The sequence below is a fragment of the Phyllobates terribilis genome, unplaced genomic scaffold, assembly GCF_046119375.1.
Source record: "Phyllobates terribilis strain yellow unplaced genomic scaffold, ASM4611937v1 Scaffold_348__1_contigs__length_1988982, whole genome shotgun sequence".
NCBI lineage: Eukaryota > Metazoa > Chordata > Amphibia > Anura > Dendrobatidae > Phyllobates > Phyllobates terribilis.
In genome coordinates this window covers 1376774-1396405 of record NW_027363108.1, presented here as the reverse complement: position 1 = coordinate 1396405, position 19632 = coordinate 1376774, and the positions used below count along the sequence as shown (strand labels likewise).

Genomic DNA, 19632 nt, shown 5'->3' with positions numbered 1-19632 from the left:
GGTGGTGCTATCGATGTCGGACAGCGCTCAACACCAGCTGGTGTTACCACCTCCAAAGAAAATGATGACCTGCCAATCACGCTGGCTGTTGCGGGTAAAGAGGTGGCAGGTCTGCGCCCCAAAACAGGTGTGACTGCTGTCCCCCCAGTCACAGAGGATGAAGAGGCCGCGGATGCACAAGATATGGCAGACGGTGGTTGGCCCGGCCGGCTAGGCCGCATTGTAGCACACTGAGCTTCCCACTGCAACTTATGCTTCATATCCATGTGCTGGTTCATGCATGAAGTACTCAAACTATGTATTTTTTGGCCTCTACTTAGCTTTTGCTGACAAATGTTACAGATAACACGAGTTGGGTCATCTTTATCGATCTGAAAAATGCCCAGGCTATCCAAGGCTTAGCACCCATGCGACCTGAAGAGCCACCACGACTTGTGGTGAGAGGCAGAGTTGTGTTTGAGGATGCAGTTGTTGACGTGCTTCCAGTACTACGTCTCTGTCCAGGAAGGCGCAACCTGACCTCGTCGTCACTAGCATCTTCCTCCACCTCCTCTGCTGACCTCATCTCTTGGCTGACTGTGGGTTGACAGTAAGTGGGATCTCCAACCTCATCATCATCAACCTGTGCGTTATCACACCCGTCGTCCTCAGAGCCAACCTGTTCCTGCCCTGACAAAAAACTAAAGTTGTCGCTCCAATCAGGTATTTGAGTCTTATCATCGTCTTCCTCATTGTCTCCACCAACAGGAGTTACAGTTTGGGAATGAGGGTCTACATTATGGTCAGAACCTTCTGCGTCTGGTCCTGGATCCGACTCATAAAGATTCTGGGCATCAGTGCAGATCATTTCCTCGTCTGGATTCACAGAAGCGCTGGAGTCGACCTCTGATTCCCAGGCTATAGTATGAGTAAACAGCTCTGCAGACTCAACCATCTGTTCTACCTCATACTCAGACGGGCAGCTGGAGATTTGGGAGCTGTGAGGAAGCAAGTGCGATTGGGGTGACACCTTTGAGGACTGGAGTATTTGTGATGTTGAAGTTGATGTGGAGGAGAGCCCACTTAAAGGAGCACTTGATATCCGTTGAAGCACCTGCTGTTTTTGTGCCTCATCTGGAATTTGTAGCGATTGGCGTGGCCGTAAGAAAGGGATCTTATCACATTGTCCGCTAAAAGAAGTAGACATTTTAGTTTGGCTGGAGGATGGTCTTTCTTCTGCAGATGTTACTGTTGCTTTAACACCTACCCCACGGACACAACCTTTTTTCCCCTTCCCAACACGCCTATTCCCCTTTCCACCAGCAGCAGGCCTTTTTCCACTCATTTTGGTGGTTAACTAATTCACAACTCTGGAGTTGTTTGCACAAAAAAACAATGGATGGGAACCGAGCAGAGCTGAGTGGCCAAACTGTGGTATTAGGCCAAAACTATTGGCTGGGTTAGATGCAGAGAAAAATTATATTCAATTTGCAACCTGATGGAGGTCAGTATAGATGGACTAATAGAACAAGTCCCACACACAGCTAGAAGCCCAAATACTTTTTCAGAGGTAGATGCAGAAAAAATTTTTATTCAGTTTGCAACCTGATGGAGGTCTGTATAGATGGATTAATAGAACAAGTCCCACACACAGCTACAAGCCCAATATTTTTTCAGAGGTAGATGCAGAAAAAAAATATATTCAGTTTGCAAGCTGATGGAGGTCAGTATAGGTGGACTAATAGAACAAGTCCCACACACTGCTAGAAGGCCAAATATTTTTTCAGAGCTAGATGCAGAAAAAAATTATTTTTAATTTGCAACCTGATGGAGGTCAGTATAGATGGACTAATAGAGAAAGTCCCACACACTGCTAGAAGGCCAAATATTTTTTCAGAGCTAGATGCAGATAAAAATTATTTTTAATTTGCAACCTGATGGAGGTCAGTATAGATGGACTAATAGAGAAAGTCCCACACACTGCTAGAAGGCCAAATATTTTTTCAGAGCTAGATGCAGATAAAAATTATATTCAATTTTCAACCTGATGGAGGTCATTATAGATGGACTAAAAGAACAAGTCCCACACACAGCTAGAAGCCCAAATATTTTTTCAGAGGTACTGTAGATGCAGATAAAAATTATTTTTAATTTGCAACCTGATGGAGGTCAGTATAGATGGACTAATACAACAAGTCCCACACACAGCTAGAAGCCCAATATTTTTTCAGAGGTAGATGCAGAAAAAAATATATTCAGTTTGCAACCTGATGGAGGTCAGTATAGATGGAGTAATAGAACAAGTCCCACACACAGCTAGAAGCCCAAATATTTTTTCAGAGGTAGATGCAGATAAAAATTATTTTTAATTTGCAACCTGATGGAGGTCAGTATAGATGGACTAATAGAGAATGTCCCACACACTGCTAGAAGGCCAAATATTTTTTCAGAGCTAGATGCAGATAAAAATTATATTCAATTTGCAACCTGATGGAGGTCAGTATAGATGGACTAATAGAGAAAGTCCCACACACTGCTAGAAGGCCAAATATTTTTTCAGAGCTAGATGCAGATAAAAATTATATTCAATTTGCAACCTGATGGAGGTCAGTATAGATGGACTAATAGAACAAGTCCCACACACAGCTAGAAGCCCAAATATTTTTTCAGAGGTACTGTAGATGCAGATAAAAATTATTTTTAATTTGCATCCTGATGGAGGTCAGTATAGATGAACTAATAGAGAAAGTCCCACACACTGCTAGAAGGCCAAATATTTTTTCAGAGCTAGATGCAGAAAAAAATTATATTCAGTTTGCAACCTGATGGAGGTCAGTATAGATGGACTAATAGAGAAAGTCCCACACACTGCTAGAAGGCCACATATTTTTTCAGAGGTAGATGCAGAAAAAAATATATTTAGTTTGCAACCTGATGGAGGTCTGTATAGATGGATTAATAGAACAAGTCCCACACACAGCTAGAAGCCCAATATTTTTTCAGAGGTAGATGCAGAAAAAAATATATTCAGTTTGCAACCTGATGGAGGTCAGTATAGATGGACTAATACAACAAGTCCCACACACAGCTAGAAGCCCAATATTTTTTCAGAGGTAGATGTAGAAAAAAATATATTCAGTTTGCAACCTGATGGAGGTCTGTATAGATGGATTAATAGAACAAGTCCCACACACAGCTAGAAGCCCAATATTTTTTCAGAGGTAGATGCAGAAAAAAATATATTCAGTTTGCAACCTGATGGAGGTCAGTATAGATGGACTAATACAACAAGTCCCACACACAGCTAGAAGCCCAATATTTTTTCAGAGGTAGATGCAGAAAAAAATATATTCAGTTTGCAACCTGATGGAGGTCTGTATAGATGGATTAATAGAACAAGTCCCACACACAGCTAGAAGCGCAATATTTTTTCAGAGGTAGATGCAGAAAAAAATATATTCAGTTTGCAACCTGATGGAGGTCAGTATAGATGGACTAATACAACAAGTCCCACACACAGCTAGAAACCCAATATTTTTTCAGAGGTAGATGCAGAAAAAAATATATTCAGTTTGCAACCTGATGGAGGTCTGTATAGATGGATTAATAGAACAAGTCCCACACACAGCTAGAAGCGCAATATTTTTTCAGAGGTAGATGCAGAAAAAAATATATTCAGTTTGCAACCTGATGGAGGTCAGTATAGATGGACTAATACAACAAGTCCCACACACAGCTAGAAGCCCAATATTTTTTCAGAGCTAGATGCAGAAAAAAATTATATTCAATTTGCAACCTGATGGAGGTCAGTATAGATGGACTAATAGAATGATGCTATGCCCAAAAGATTTTACTTCACTAGGTGCAGTAAAAAAATTGGTATTCTATACACAGGTGGTATATCTTGCAACACAGATAGGCTACTCCACTGACTAACACACTCTGCAATAGGCCAAAAAGGATTAGCTTTGCTAGATTCAGCCAAATGCTGTGAAAAAAACTTTCACAGCACTGGCACAGACCTGCCTGGCAAAAACTGATAGGAACTGATGTAACCTAGTCCTGAAAAGGACTCCAATTACAATTAGTCTTTACTCCCACAATCTATCTATTTAAGAGCACAGACCTGCCTGATAAAAGTCGTAGGAAATGCTGTAACCTAGTCCTTAAAAGGACTGCAATCACAACTATTCCCTACTCCCAAGCTATCTGTAGATTTGTGCGAAAATTGGCTTGAAATTAACAAGGTATAGCGCACACAGCAACAGCGGTGCCGTCTAACATGCAGCTGCAGCAGTGAGAAAATGGTGGCGATGGGGAAAATGGCTTGGTCTTATAGGGCAAGGACATGTGACATACACTGCCAATGACACATGCCCTTGCTTGTGTGAAAAAAAGCACTTCGCTCCGTGTGTGCGCTGCTGATAGGCTGACAGATTGCACCTCCCCACTGTAAATGCGGGAAAGAGAAAAAAAAATGGAGATCTTCATTGTTCCTGCAGAGATCCATCCCCTGCCCCTCCCCCCACCCCGCTGTACACTCAAACTGCGTATTAACATTAATTTTCATCATTACTGAGAAAAAATCCAGTTATGATTTTGGTGCACGAACAGTTATCGAACATAACCTCGAACAGCCGAATTTTTCTCAAATTGTTCGTGTTCTCCGAACGGCTCGAACACCGCCCAAAACAGCTCGAATTTGAGATTGGCGAACAGTTCGAGTAGAACAACGCTCATCTCTAGTCGTCATCTTGGTGAGGACACGGAAGTCTTGCCCGTCTGGCACGCATGGCTGACTTTATGTTACGCTGCCTTAACCGTGATCCTCGCGTTGTCAAAATGTTGGGTGACAGTCATTACTGGTTGGTGACACTTTTAGACCCCCGCTACAAGGAGAACTTTCACCCTCTTATTCCTGAGGTGGAGAGGTCTACAAAAATGGGGCAGTACCAGAAGGCCCTTGCTGCAGAACTGTTAAAAAAATTCTCATCTGAACATGCCAGCGGCAGAGGTCACAGTTCGTTGACCAACCAAGGCGTACAAGGGAGAGAGAGGCAACTCCAATCCAGCAGAGGCAGGGGAACACTGTCAACATTCTGGGACAGTTTTCTGAGACCCGCCCAGCTTACAGGCCCTGAGGTGCGGGGTACTCTCACAAGGAGTGGAAAGTTTCAAAAGATGGTGAGGGAGTACCTTGCCGACCGTACCAGCATCCTCAGTGATTCCTCTGTGCCTTTTAATTATTGGGTATCGAAGCTGGACACTTGGAATGAACTCGCTCTGAACGCCTTGGAGGTCCTGGCCTGCCCTGCCGCTAGCGTGTTATAGGAGCATGTTTTTAGTGCCGCTGGAGGAATTATAACTGATAAGCGCACTCGCCTGTCAACTGACAATGCTGACAAGCTGACCCTTATCTAAATGAACAAGGGTTGGATTGGGCCAGACTTCTCATCACCACCAAATGACAGCAAAGTAACATAAAGTCAAATCCACTGTGTTTTTTCGGGAGGTGTATTCACATGCACCACTTCACACCCACACATGGGTATACTCTTCCTCATTTCGGCTGTTTTATGGTCTTCTCCTTATCCTCAGCCTCCACCACCACTGAACCACCAGGGTGACCGTGGTCTGTGTTGCCATTATTGAAAGTTCCTCCATCCTAATTTTTGGCAGCTTTTGCTTGGAAGGCATCAGCAAATACTATGGGAGACCCACTCCCCAATAATGGGAATAATGTTTTTAAGATGCTGTACTGCATGGCTCTTGTAAGGGGCATTGCAAGTTCCTCCATCCTAATTTTTGGCAGCTTCTGCTTGGAAAGCATGAGGAAAGACTATGGGAGACACACTCCCCAATAATGGGAATAATGTTTTTAAGATGCTGTACTGTATGGCTCTTGTAAGGGGCATTAAAACCGTCTTGTTAAGCTACTGTGACCTCCACCACTTTTCCAAGGGGCATTAAAACCGTCTTGTTAAGCTACTGCGACCTGCACGTCTCTTCTGAGGGGCATTAAAACCGTCTTGTTAAGCTACTGCAACCTCCACGACTTTTTCAAGGGGCATTAAAACCGTCTTCTTAAGCTACTGCAACCTCCACCTCTCTTCCGAGGGGCATTAAAAGCGTCTTGTTAAACCACTCTGAACTCCACAGCTCTTCCAAGGGGCATTGAAATGTTGTTTTTAATTAACTTTAACCTCCACGACTCTTCGAATGGGCATTGCATTTCCTCCTAATTTTTGGCAGCTTTTGCTTGGAAGGCACAAGCAAATACTATGGGAGACCCACTCCCCAATAATGGGAATAATGATTATATTATGCTGTACTGCATGGCTCTTGTAAGGGGCATTGAAAGTTCCTCCATCCTAATTTTTGGCAGATTTTGCCTGGAAGGCATAAGCAAAGACTGTGGGAGACCCACTCCCCAATAATGGGAATAATGTTTGTAATATGCTGTACTGCATGGCTCTTGTAAGGGTCATTGCAAGTTCCTCCGTCCTAATTTTTGGTAGATTTTGCTTGGAAGGCATAAGCACAGACTATGGGAGACCCACTCCCCAATAATGGGAATAAAGTTTGTAATATGCTGTACTGCATGGCTCTTGTAAGGGGCATTACAAGTTCCTCCGTCCTAATTTTTGGCAGATTTTGCTTGGAAGGCATAAGCAAATACTATGGGAGACCCACTCTCCAATAATGGGAATAATGTTTGCAATATGCTGTACTGCATGGCTCTTGTAAGGGGCATTGCAAGTTCCTCCGTCCTAATTTTTGGCAGCTATTGCTTGGAAGGCATAAGCAAAGACTATGGGAGACCCACTCCCCAATAATGGAAATAATGTTTGTAATATGCTGTACTGCGTGGCTCTTGTAAGGGGCATTGCATGTTCCTCCGTCCTAATTTTTGGCAGGTTTTGCTTGGGAGGCATAAGCAAAGACTATGGGAGACCCACTCCCCAATAGTGGGAATAAAGTTTGTAATCTGCTGTACTGCATGGCTCTTGTAAGGGGCATTGCAAGTTCCTCCATCCTAATTTTTGGCAGATTTTGCTTGGAAGGCATAAGCAAAGACTATGGGAGACCCACTCCCCAATAATGGGAATAATTTTTGTAATATGCTGTACTGCATGACTCTTGTAAGGGGCATTGCATGTTCCTCCGTCCTAATTTTTGGCAGATTTTGCTTGGAAGGCATAAGCAAAGACTATGGGAGACCCACTCCCCAATAATGGGAATAATGTTTTTAAGATGCTGTACTGTATGGCTCTTGTAAGTTGCATTAAAACCATCTTGTTTAGCTACTGCGACCTCCACCACTTTCCAAGGGGCATTCAAACCGTCTTGTTAAGCTACTGTGACCTCCACGTCTCTTCAAAGCGGCATTAAAAGAGTCTTTTTAAACCACTCTGAACTCCACAGCTCTTCCAAGGGGCATTGAAATGTTGTTTTTAATTACCTCTAACCTCCATGACTCTTCCAACGGGCATTGCATTTCCTCCTAATTTTAGTCAGCTTTTGCTTTCCAATGCAAAGGCGAAAACTAAGGGAGACCCACTCCCCAATAATGGGTAGAAGGTTTTTGGTACACTGTAATCCATGTCTGTTTCAAGGGGCATTGCAGTTCCTCATAATTTTTGGAAAGCCTTCCATTCACTGCTTAGGCCAACAGTGTACAGGAGACCCAGTTGCTATAAATGGAAAAAACAGTTTAGTTAAGGCCCTCTGACCTCCATGTCACTTCCAAGGGGCATTGGAGAGCCTAGAAATTTTTTGCTAGGCATTGCACTCACTGTATGCCCTATAACTGCCCTTGAGAAAGCAGCCTGGGATGGCGCGAAACGCGCATTGGGCCTTCACCTTTTTCACCCCCCCACTTAGGCTGTGCTTCCTTGCCAGGTAATTATCCCATTGGATTAATACATTTTCAGCATTTAGTTTTGGGCACAGAGTTTCCCATGATACAACACTGGTTCTTCCCCCACCCCTGTCTATTTAACAGTTAGTGGGATTATACAGTATAGGTTGATCCTGTGTTCCTGACTCCAGTTCTCCTATTTAAATCTAATATTTACAATTTTTATTATTATTATGGGCAAATGTGCAATTATGCTAATCCATGGGTTTATTATGATCATACTATTACAAGTGTATCTGACCTGGAAGCACTTTACCATCTGGTTACCTCATTGTCTAAGTCTTTATCTATCTTTTTATATTAATAAATAAATATTTTCTTGCAATATATACTGAGCCGTTCTCCTCTTTGCCCATGCCCTATAACTGTGTAGCCGAACTGCTCCTTTTTTTACAGAATCATATCCTACAAGACGTGTGGTTGACTGGCCTGATATTGATGTGAATGGTCCCTGTTCCTCCTGCTCTTTCTCCTTTGCCACCACCTCTTCCATCATTTATCACCTGAAGCTTTGTTTTAACGGGAGTCATAGAACTGGGATAGTAGCAGGAAAACATCCAGCAATCCTCGGAGAAGGTAGGATATGCGCCAAAACGCTGACCACCTAAGGCTTAGCCGCTACTACATACATGTGCTTGCATTCCAAGAAAACAAAGCAGATGCTAACTTCTATTATCATCATCATGCTCCTCACCTTGGCACTCTCAACTCCCCTGATGGAGAAGCCAGGGCCCACTGGAGGAGTCTGGTTCTCTGGTGGGCTCGTCCAATGCTGCCCTAAAGCAGGCCAGGCAAAGAAAAGTGTGTGGGAAGGTGACAGGAGAAATAGGGGCGGCTGGGGACCGTTTATAGACACCCGGCCGCCCCCTGGTGGCTGGGGACCGAGCATGGACACCCGGCCGCCGGGCGGCTGGGGACTGAGTATGGATACCAGGCCACCAAAGCAGCCATGAGGTAGTGGCCAGCTTCGGCCTCCTCCAAACTGAAAGGCCCCATTTCAAGTGCAAGCAAGCAGTATGGCATTGCAGCCTGGGGGTGGGTGGGTGGCAGGCTGCACATTTACGCTTACATTAAAAGAAAACAAAGCAGATGCTAACTCCTATCATCATCATCATGCTCCTCACCTTGGCACTCCCAACTCCCCTGATGGAGAAGCCAGGGCCCACCGGAGGAGTCTGGTTCTCTGGTGGGCTCGTCAAATGCTGCCCTAAAGCAGGCCAGGTTAAGAAAAGTGTGGAGGAAGGTGACAGGAGAAATAGGGGCAGCTGGGGACCGAGTATGGACACCCGGCCACCCCCTGGCGGCAGGGGACGGAGCGTGGACACCTGGACGCCCCCTGGCGGCTGGGGACCGAGCGTGGACACCCGGCCGCCGGGAACTGAGTATGGATACCTTGCTGCCGAAGCAGCCATGAGGTAGTGGCCAGCTTCAGCCTCCACCAAATTAAAAGGCCCCATTTCAAGTTACAGCTGACAGTATGGTATTGCAGCCTGCGGGTGGGTGGGTGGTTGGCTGCATATTTGCGCTTGCATTGCAAGGAATGGGGGAGGTACAATTGAACACTGCCCTGGGTCAAGGACTTGCACAGGGATAGTTGCAAGTCTGCATCTTCTGGGAGTCAGAGATGCTTCCAGGGGTCTTCCCCATGCTGTTCCCATGTCTTTTCAGCACTGTATGCATGTGTCACACAGCACATGGCCAGATAAGGTTGTAAAATGTTAAAATTACATTTCCCGGTGAATGCATTTGTCACGGTTGAAAGCAATACATAAGTGCAAAAACGCATCAAAAATGCTACTTGTGAACATAGCCCAAGGTGTGGAGGAGTATTTTTGGTTATTTATTTTACCTTATACACAAGTCTTTACCCTGGAAAGAATGTTCCTTAACATATTTCACAGGAAAACCGTTTCAGTTTCGTTTTTGAACGTTTTATTGTGAGCCCGTAAAAGTGGCTTAATACCTCTGACCACGTTGTTTACTGCAGTGACTTGGGGGTCAGAAATGCTTCCTGGGGCGATCCCCATGCTGCCCCCATGTCTTTTAAGCACTGTCACTATCGTTTTGGGCACTTTTTAGGCTTTCTACAGACTGCCGGGGGTGACACCGCAAAAATGCTCGGGTCTCCCATAGACTAACATTGGGCTTGTTGCTCGAGTCGAGCACCCGAGTATCACGGTGAGCTCGGCCCGAGCTTCGAGTACCTGAGCATATTAGTGCTCGCTCAACACTAGTCACATCTAATATATATTCTTGCATTACATCAGGATACGGACTGTACTTTTCCAAATGGAATCTCAATGCTTCCATAGCTATATAACATGGTATAGAAGTATATAAAGAATTAACATCACAGCCTATCCAGGTGTAATCTGATGACCATCTTTTGTTTGACAACTGATCTAAAATATCCTTGGTGTGTTTGATATATCCAGGCACGCGCTGTACCAAAGGTTGTAAGATCGAATCTAACCACTCACTGAGACGTTCACTACATGATCCAATTCCATTGATTATTGATCGCATTGGGGGTGGAAGGATGTCTTTACGTATCTTTGGCAGAGCATGCATTGTAGGTGTTACAGGATTCAATGATATTAAATATTCACTGATTTTTTTTGTTAATATGCCCAATTTTACACCCTCCGCTATTAAGATGTTCATTAAGATTAATTAAGATTAAGATTTGCTCACTACATTTTTTGTTGGATTAAATTTTAAGCGGGAATATGCATTTTCATCAGATAAAAGCTTCAAAATCTGCGTCCTATAAGTTTCAGTGTCTAAAACAACTGTAAATAAAGATATGATACCGAGGGGTCAGAGACTTAAAAAGATACCAACTAAAGCTTACAATGTGGATTTCATGAATGACTGGAACAGTATTTTGAATATTTGCTCTTTGAATCTCATGAAATTAATTATAAAATGTGAGAACATACAACTCCAGGTACAGCGCGTGCCTGGATATATCAAAGACACCTAATTATTTTGTTTTTGACAGAATTTTTTATTTACAGATCCAAGGTGTCTCAATGGGTGCTCGTTTCTCACCTTCTTTGGCAAATCTGACTATGTCATATTGGGAACATTGTTTTTTGTATTCAGACAGTAATCCTTATATACCTAATTTGTCCTGGTATGGTAGATTTATTGATGATATGACATTCATCTGGCAAGGAGATGAATCTGCCATTCCAGGATTTCTTACATTTTTGAATGACAATTCATTTAATTTGCGGTTTACTGTTTCTTATAGTTCAAAAGTTTTGGTGTTCTTAGATTTGATTGTTACGGGCATTCCAGGTGAAATTGTATCCACTGCTATTCATCGCAAACCATCTGCAGGTAATTCCATCATGCATTTTTCTAGTAGTCAACCACAGCATGTAGCTAAAGCCATACCAGTAGGTGAGTTCACAAGAATTGTCAGAAATCGCTCTCATCCCATAGTTGCTGAAAATGAAGTAATAATAACCTCAAAAAGATTAAAACAACGGGGTTATCCCCAATGGGTATTGGACAGGGGTAAAAAAATAATTTCTGACAAAAAACGGACTGATCTATTGTGTCCTAAAACAAAAGTAAAAAATTAGTTTTTGAAAAGTAAACCTGTCATCTCGCTGCAATATAGTGCACAATTTTCAGAAATAAAAAAATAGTTTACTAAACATTTATCAATACTTTTTGAAGATGAAATATTAGCATGCATTTTGATAAAAGGCTGTAATGTTGTGGCAGAAAAGGCATCTTCATTAGGTGACTCACTATCTCCAACATTTTTTCTGATCCACACATAAAAAAGCACTTGGTTACAGCTAAAAGGGCAGTTTAAATGTGGATCAGTGAAATGTCGCATGTGTTCATACACACTGTGCAGTTCTGTTTGTCATGATTCTGATCATTCAAATGAATATAAAATCAAACAGTATATTAATTGTGATTCAGAGAACGTGGTATACAAAATGAATTGTACTGTATGCGATACATTTTATATAGGTTGTACTACACGTAAATTAAAAACTAGGTTTAATGAACATTATAATGACATACTTAATTCAAATAACACCAGTAGAAATGTCTCTGCTATCGCAAAGCATTTTATTATTGAGCACAATCGTGACATGTCTTCTTTGCAAGTTTTAGGTGTTGAAAAACTTTTTCCGCATGCGAGAGGTGGAGATATAAAGCGAAAACTATTGACAAAAGAAGCGTATTGGATATTTAATCTGGATTCAAGAAGCCCAAAGGGTTTAATCTGAAGAGAGAAACCATGTATCGCTATTGACTGTTTTCATGCACCTGCTGCTTAATGTGGTAATTATGTCATGTGATTTGTTCCAACTGTTTTCATTGGCACATTTTTAGTATTTTAGAAAATCCTTTTCATTGTGTAGCTATGCAGTGATAAAGGACACAAGTGAGCGTTCGAAACGCGTCTTGCTCCCCTACCCTGTCTATGCAACCTTTGTAATTATTTGCAATTTTTTAATGTACAAAAATTAAAGAAAGAATTATTTTACCAGACGCTGGAACAACTATTGCATTTTTTTTTTACTTGACAGATGTCCAGAAGACAGTCATTGGCACACTCCACAAGGTCCCAGAGTTCCCATTTTCATCTGGAAATCAAGGTCCCAGAGTCTGGAGGAAGAGTGGAGGCCACAATCCAAGCTGCTTGAGGTCTAGTGTGAAGCTTCCACAATCAGTGATGGTTTGGGGAGCCATGTCATCTGCTGGTGTAGGTCCACTGTGTTTTATCAAGACCAAAGTCAGCGCAGCCGTCTACCAGGAAATTTTAGAGCACTTCATGCTTCCCTCTGCCGACAAGCTTTTTGGAGATGGAAATTTCATTCTCCAGCAGGACTTGGCACCTGTCCACACTGACAAAAGTACCAGTACCTGGTTTAGAAACAACAGTATCACTGAGCTTGATTGGCCAGCAAACTCGCCTGACCTTACCCTCATAGAAAATCTATGGGGTATTGTCAAGAGGAAGATGAGAGACACCAGACCGACAGTGCAGACGAGCTGAAGGCTGCTATCAAAGCAACCTGGGCTTCCATAACACCTCAGCAGTGCCACAGGCCGATCGCCTCCATGCCACACCACATTGATGCAGTAATTGATTCCAAAGGAGCCCCGACCAAGTATTGAGTGCATTTACTGAACATACATTTCAGTAGGCCAACATTTCAGATTTTAACCCCTTTCTGACGTATGTGGTAATAGTTTTTCCTTGTGCCATGGGCCTATTGGGCCAAGGACGTACTTGTAGCGCCCCGAGGGTTCGGACGCTACAGGGGTATTGCACCTCAACCAGAGGTGTGATATTCCACTCCCAGGTAAGAATGGAGTGTGGACCAGGGCTTAGTTAGCTGCATACACCACACACACCCCATTTCCGGGGGACAGCTCTACAGTGCTCCCATTTATATATATATGCAGGCACATCTGACTATGTCCCTGGCTGGAGTGGGGAGGGGGGAGGAAAACCCAGTGGTGTAGGAGCAGATAGGGGTTGGGTTCTGAGCATAGGTAGGAGCTCATTGGGTGCTGGTCACCTGAGCTCACACACAGAAGAGGAGGTATAAAAGGTGGGCACCATCTTAGTTCTGAGAGTAGTACAGTGGAGAGGTGACAGGGAGCAGAGGCTCTGTAGGAGCTCTGCTCAGAAGGCAGGCCTAGAGAAGAGGCCAGTGCCAGAGTGGAGGAGCGATGAAGGAACAGGAAAGAAGGAGAAGAGACAGAGAAGTAGAAAGGCTCCGAAACAAGAAGGCAGAAGGGACCCTAAGAACCCACGAGATAACGGGTGAAGGGTCAGGCAGAATAAGGGTACCGGATTCCCAAGTTGGTGGAGGTAAATTATCCCTCAGCCAAAGACCGGAGGTCGTGATCATTTATTGGTGCGACCCCCCGCCAAACCTGCTAGGAAGGCACCATATAGGATAGCGGGAAAAGGGGCCCACGTTTGCCCGCATAGATCCGCGGCAGCTGGACAGAAGTTTGGTCACTGGTGGGGCATGAGCCAGAGAAAGGACAGAAGGGAGTCCTGTGCCATACTCCTGAATTGCCTGAGGGTTGACCGACCCCCTCACCTGGTGGACGCAGCACGGCTTGGGCAGTCATTACCGGCGGAAGTGACTTGGATATCAACTGTGAGTAAAAGACCCTGGACTGCAACACGTTGTCTCTGTGTTTCTTACCGCGCCAGCACTAATGGCACTGGGACGCCCTGCACCACAACCCCCACCATCTATGCTCACTGCCCTGAGGCTACACTCCTCCCGTGGGGAGTTATACTATTCTCTGCTGCACCCACAACACCAGCCTCAGCGGTCTGCCCTGCAGCGGCGGTTCACTCTGACCGCAATCCACGGGTGGCGTAGTCGGGCATTCATAACTATACTAATAGACTGCCACAGCATTTGGTCTGACCACCCTGAGCCACGGGACCGGGTTGCCACTACTACCCCCATCAGCACCATACACTAGAAGGCCTGGTTCTGAGTACCCCACGGCCCAGGGGGCGAGTCATATTATTACTTCATACTGTGATCGCGCCCACACACAAGCGGTACCGCGGCGATTGGCACCGGGTGACAGCTGATTGTCACAGCTGACACCCAGTGCTATGTGCAAGGAGTGGTTCCACACCGCTACCTAAACATTAAGCCCCGAAATGCTGAGATCGAAATCAATCACAGCATCCCGGTGGCAAGGGGAGGTAAGCCAATACTGAGCCAGGTGCTGGTGGTTGTCATGGTGACTTGGATGTCGTCATGACAACATCCGAGTCACCAGACACGTCACTGACAGTGTGGGAGAATTCTCTCACGCTCACCGCATGCGCAGGAGCATTCTCCCAAGCTGTCACTGACGTGCATGAGGTGAGCTGAGTTCATTGGACATGAACTCGGCTCATCTGGATGCCGTCACAGCGAGACACTGAGGAGCGCAAGCATGCCTGCGCTTCTCAGTGTCTGCGGCATGGCAAGCTGGATGGCAGCTTTCTGCTGCGATCCAGCCTGTCATGTCAATGTAGCAGAGCTGAAGCCATCCTGGGAACCATGGAAAAGTAAGGATGAGGTTGGTTTATTATTTTACTTTTATTGCAGAAGATATTGGCTTCCGCTGGAATGGGAATGACGGTAAGTATGGTTTAATTTAGAACATTAAAGGAATGTGTCTTTATTTCAATTAAAGGACTTTATTCTGGGTGTTTGTGTTCTTTTTAACTTTGACTATGGGGTTAGTAATGGGGTGTCTTTTAGACGCCTCTCCATTACTAACCTGGGCTTGATGTCAGCTGGCATTATAAGCTGACATCATCCCTAGCCCTATTACCCCACTGCCACAGCTACACGGCAGTGGGAAGAGCGAGGCTAAGTGCCAGAATTGGCGCATCCTATGGATGCGCCATTTCTGGGGCGCCTGACGGCTGGTGTTTCTAGCCTGGGAGGGGGCCAATATTCATGGCACCCTTCCTGGGCTACTAATATCAGCCCCCTGGCTGTCTGCCTAGCCTTTGCTAGCTATTAAAATAGGGGGAACCCCACGTCATTTTTTTGGGGGTCCCCCATTTTAATAGCTAGTAAAGGCTAGGTATTCAGCTGGGGGCTGATATTAGTAGCCTGGGAAGCTCTGTGGGTATCACCCCCTTCCCCGGCTTCAAACATCTGCCCCAGCCATCTGCTTAACATCCGCCAGAGACTAAAATTACGGGGAACCCCACGCCAATTTTTTTTTAATAAATCCTTTATTTTAACACTAAATGACAAGTACAGTAATCAACACTATCACTGTACTTCTTATATATGTGACTGACATGTTTCTATCTATCTATGATGCTCTATTCTTTCTGTTCTAAATTGTCGGGTACCGATGCTGAATTGCCGGACGGCTTTTTTAAAGAGAGTGTCTTCTGAGCAGTTTGTCAGCTTTTGGACACCTTTGAATGTGTTTTCTATGTGTTTTTGTTTGCCTGCCATTGGTTTTAACGGTGTTCGACGGTGTTCGACGAACAGTTCCACGAACATCCCGGTGTTCGATGAACCGACCCGAACCTGAACACTACAGGGGTGGCTCAACAAAAAAGTAAAAAAAGTAAAAATTCCAAAAGTGTCAGAAAGTGGAAAAAAATAACAAACTGTAAAACTATTTTAAAAAAAATGAAAAAAATAATCCACAAAAATAAAAATATACTGTACCCATAAATAAACATTCTTATGAAAAAAATAAATAAATAAAAGTACACATATGTGGTATCACTGCGTCCATAACGACCTGACCTATAAAACTGTCCCGCTAGTTAACCCCTTTAGTGAACACAGTAAAAAAAATACACAAAGCAAAAAATGTTGCTTTATCATCATACCGCCAAACAAAAAATGTAATAAAACGCGATCAAAAAGATGAAAGCAAATAAAAATGGTACCGCTGAAAATAACATCTTGTCCCGCAAAAAACAAGCCGCCATACAGCTCCATCAGCCGAAAAATAAAAAAGTTATAGAGACAGAATTGTTTTTTTCTATAAAATTGTTTTTATTGTGTAAAAGCGCCAAAACATAAAAAAAATATAAATGTAGGATCGCTGTAAACATACTGACCCAAAGAATAAAGCTACCTTATCAATTTTACCACACGCGGAACGGCATAAAAAAAAACACAAAAAAAAACAATTCCGGAATTGTTGTTTTTTATTTATTCTGCCTTCCAAAAATTGGAATAGAAAGCGATAAGAAAATGTCACGTGCCCGAAACTGGTATCACTAAAAACGTCAACTGGTCCCTCAAAAAACAAGCCATCACATGACTCTGTCGGCCAAAATATGGAAAAATTATATCTCTCAAAATATGGCGTCTTTTAGTATGTGACAGCTGTCAATCATAAAAAAACTATATGAATATGGTATCGCTGTAATCGCACTGAAGAATAAAGTTGTCTAATCAATTATACCGCACGATGAACGGTGTAAAATAAAAACTTTAGGGTTGTGATAGGGTTAGGGTTAGGGTTGAGCTAGGGTTAGGGTTGGGCTGGGATTAGGGTGGGGCTAGGGTTAGGGTTGCGCTATGGTTAGATTTGGGCTAGGGATAAGGTTATGGTTGGGTTATGGTTAGGGTTTGGCTAGGGTTAGGGTTAGGCTAGGGTTAGGGTTGGGCTACGGTTATGGTGGGCTACTGTTAGGGTTGGTCTAGGGTTATGGTTGGAGTAGGGTTAGGTTGGGTTTGTGCTAGGGTTGGAGTTGTATTAGAGTTAAAGTTAGGGTTGTGTTGGGGTTGGGATTTTTTTCAAAAGTAAAAAAAAAACAACGATATGGCGACTAGTGTTGAGTGTAAGTGCTCGCTACTTGAGTTTGCATCGGGTATAAACTAAGTATCGCGTGTGCTCGAGTCTCCGCCCCATATGTTTTGCAGCTGTTAGACAGCCAAAAAAGCCTTGCGGGTATTGCCTGCCATGCACGACGTTGTTCGAGACTCCGCGGCCGCATGTTTCACGGCTGTTAGGCAGCTGCGACACATGCAGGGATTGCCTATTTGTTATGCAATCCCTGCATGTGTCGCAACTGTCTAGTGGCCGTGACTCATGCAGCGGCGGCTCGAACACAGTTGTTCAGCATGCAGAATATACTCGGGCAGCACTCGAGCGTGCTCAGTGAAAGGGTTAACTGAGCACGCTCACTCAACACTACTCTGCTCTCTTTCCCAGGTCACACAAAATTCTCTGCCAATACCTACTGTGATTACAAGTGCCCGGAGGAGGACAAGAGCTGTAAGTCATTACATACACCACTTTGCAGTATTCGCTGATGCAGAATGGTGAATGTAATGTCATACTGCTATGCTTTACTCCCCTTGCACTCGTAATCACAGGTTGTGATGACGGTGAGATCCATGTGACCTGGTTAGACTCATCAATTTTACCAGATCTAATAGAGAAAGCTTGGTCTAACCTTCTCTGGGACATCTTATCTTTTCCCTGTACAACGCTGCTTGCTTATGACTGGGCAGCATGATACAGGGGAAAAAGAGAAACGCCCTCAGAGAAGAATCTATGATACTCCCGTTTCTTAGTTGTAACGTTAATTAGTATATAAACTTTACAAGCTAACAGCTGTGCAAAGGAGATGAGGAATAAAGAAATATGTTTTATTCCGATTTTCAGCCACTTTATCATGATATAGCCAGTTCATCATCTAAAAAATGGTGAAACATCTTCTTTAAATCAGAACTTGGGCTTTCATTTGTTGGAAAAAAAGAAAGTTACACTTGGCAACAAGATTGGTATTGTTAGCTTTCATAAATAAGTTATAAAAATGAAATTTTTATAACAATTGTTTCACAAGTCTAATGAAAAATAACCCTTTAGTTTTTCTTGCCAAATCAATATTTTTTAACTTTCTGCTTTTTATATGTTTTTGACAACAATAAAAAGAGTGCATTGAATAACATGCTTTTCAAGTGCAGCCTCAACAGTAATGCCCACAAGAAGCAAAGAAACTGGAATGCAATCAATCAGTAATGTTTTGTTTTTTAATTAGATAATTTTGTATCAAAAACAAAAGGGCAGTTAAGTATTCTTAACATACTTGAATGTAGTTGGAATTACAGAATATTCATTAGTGAAATTACTATAAAGAATTACAATGAATATCTTATAAGTTACAACATTTTCATTTTTACTTATTCTTTTTTTTATTATAACCTCACATCCAGCCTCACAACACACCAGAGAGAGAAATAACCATGATGAACCCTTTTACACATAAAATAAATAATATTTATTTTTAGATACATATAATCCTGCTAAAGTGAATGGGTCACAGAGAATCAGGCTATAAACATCCATAGCTCAGGATAAGGGATGAGCGGACCTGTTGAAATTTGGATCTTGGTACCCGACCCAAACTGTATTCTAAACTTCGGTTCGGGTACCAGAACTGTACCCAAACTTGAACCAGGACCCGAACCCCAATGAAAAACAATGGAGACCCGAACTTTGGGTCTGAGTAAGAAAAAAAACTCTCTCTACAGCGGACTTCCCCCGTGACTCCGAACATTGCAACAGACTTCTAGAGAAAGTCCATGTTCGGCGTTTAGCATTGGACTAACTGTCCGGTATAAATGCCGAACTTTTAAGTTCAGGTACACTCATCTCTACTCAAGATTACTTGATTTAATTTTAGTACACAGAATCTAGAGCAATCAAATAAAACTAAAAAGGACAAGTAACTGAAGCATTCTGTCTCTCAACAACACTCCGGAGGGTAATCCTAGAACATCCAACAATGGTTGCCGAATGCTTTCAAATTTCTTAATTGCATTTCTCTTTCTATAGACTCCTATTTACAACCACATATTGTCCATTTTATTCCCCAATTGTTGGTGGTTGGACATCTAACCAATGTTTTTGTGCCTGATATAAAATATGTGATATACCTATAGCAATCGGAGATTCCAAGTCAACCCAATCCCTTAGATACCCCCCGATACACATATCCTGAGATGCGCCTAAAATCGGATTCCAAATATGCTTTTGTTTTAGGGACAGAGCATCTTTCCAAAATGGGCCTGAGTGTATTCCCAGAACATATTCATCAATTGTGCATTCTCCACTCCACACCTCATTCTTCACTCATTCTCATTCTGCACTTGAGTGAACCCCAATTTTATGGAGGAAGCTGGGTGTTCTATAAATCCTATGAATAAAAAAGATCTGTGAAAGCC

The 19632-nt window shown here is 43.2% G+C and overlaps 1 pseudogene; it reads left to right on the top strand.

The window, feature by feature from the left end:
- Positions 1 to 11259: 11259 nt before the first annotated feature.
- Positions 11260 to 19632, top strand: part of LOC141222240 (uncharacterized) — an 83762-nt pseudogene continuing 75389 nt past the window's right edge.